This window comes from Aplysia californica, unplaced genomic scaffold (assembly GCF_000002075.1).
Source record: "Aplysia californica isolate F4 #8 unplaced genomic scaffold, AplCal3.0 scaffold00005, whole genome shotgun sequence".
Lineage (NCBI taxonomy): Eukaryota > Metazoa > Mollusca > Gastropoda > Aplysiida > Aplysiidae > Aplysia > Aplysia californica.
The window spans coordinates 3,434,202-3,435,891 of record NW_004797275.1 but is presented as its reverse complement, the minus strand read 5'-3'; positions in this window follow the sequence as shown (position 1 = coordinate 3,435,891).

Here is a 1,690-nt window from a genome sequence, read left to right as displayed (position 1 = left end):
GGGGGGGGTCCAGCGTACGGAGCCCAAGGATTAAAACTGCAGAGCGGACATGGATTGTTGATGGTGCTGTAATTGAATTATGAATAGGCTTTGCATACAAAGACATTGTGGCTAGACTGTAAGACATTCTCCCTGCCTTTGCGAGGCGTTTGTTGCCTGATACATGTATTTAGACTTACCTCTTTGAAAACGTGGCAGTCACATACGTCCGATCAGCAGCAGACCAAAGGCAATATTAGGACACATATCGATCCATCATACACGAATAAAAAACAACACATTTGCATTTTTCATTGTTGTATGCTTGTTTTTGATAGCCGTATCAGAATAGAACTGAAAAATATGTGTAAATAACCTTCAAGCGTTTACGAATCATTCGACCAGAATGCGCGATCCTCAATGACTTAAAACGTTGTTCAGAGTCTTTCTTTTTTTTAAAAATGAGTTTACTTTCTTTATTTGATTGCTTGTGTAAAGTCTTACACAATATGTAAGCCAATTTCTAAGTTTGGATAGAAGGCGGATGGGGGAAGGAGAGGCTTCCAGAGTATGGGTCACCAGGATTCAAACCGTACAGCGTTTTACCAAAACTCAGAATTCATTCATTCAGGTGTTCCGAGAAACAATGGAATTTTGAGAGAGATATGAACATTTTCCGTCGCTCTAGGAATCACTATTTCTTTCTGCCTCGTGTGTTTTCTAGAAGCAATAAAAGTGCTTCTTCGAACTGACAAGAATACAGTCAGGTGTTAGAAATTTTCTAGGGAACGGAAAAGTCTTTTTAATCAAGCTTCTTTTTTAACGTACCAATGTGTTTCTACGTCCTTATCGAAACAATTTAGACCACCCAGGAGGCAGGTTTCGACCCTGCCAGCCAGCGACAACGCCGGCTCAGACGGACACAATGTCCCAGCAGAAAGAACACGATTCCTGAAATAAATTCTCCCCACATAGGACAAGAATCGAATTCGAGTCTTTTGATTACAAATTCGAAGCGCCTACCGCTACACTTAAGAAGCTGGTGTTTCCAATCAGGTTTGAGGTATAAAAAAAGAAAACCAAACCCAATTACATTGAGAAAAAACACAGGAGTAACAAATCTCACAGAAGGCTTGTGGAACTACCACCAACACAATCCGGCGTAAAGCTTTAAAGATGACATTTTCACGATCCTCATTCGCCAGCCCCTAATTATTTGTTCTATCTGGAAGCTTCCCTTTGTGTCCTGTATTGCGCGCGAGCCCGACCTCTGAATAGAAGCTGCTCCATCTGTTGGACGAGCCAGAGATAAACAGAGCCATTCTATACAATTTTCTCGCTTGCAACGTAAAAATTGTATCTTTGTAATAGGTAGACATTATCCAACCCCACCCAAAATGAAAACCTTCTCACCCATTGTTGAATGAAAGTTTTACTATGTCCTGGTTTCGCTTTGATTGTTTAGTATCTCTTCCTCTCCTTTCAGCGAGTCGTAGCACAAAAGAGTTCCGGACGGCACAATAGATAGCCAGGAGAGCGTCAATAGTAACTATTGCTAGGCTTGCTTTTCACTGAGAACCATTTACATGATGATAAATTTTCCTGTCTGACTGCAAGCAACGTAGGTTATCAGTTGGTACGCTGAAAGACGCACAAAAGCTCTTTTATACGTCCGAGGAGGGGATTTGGGGGTGGGGGGTATAGTGAGTGT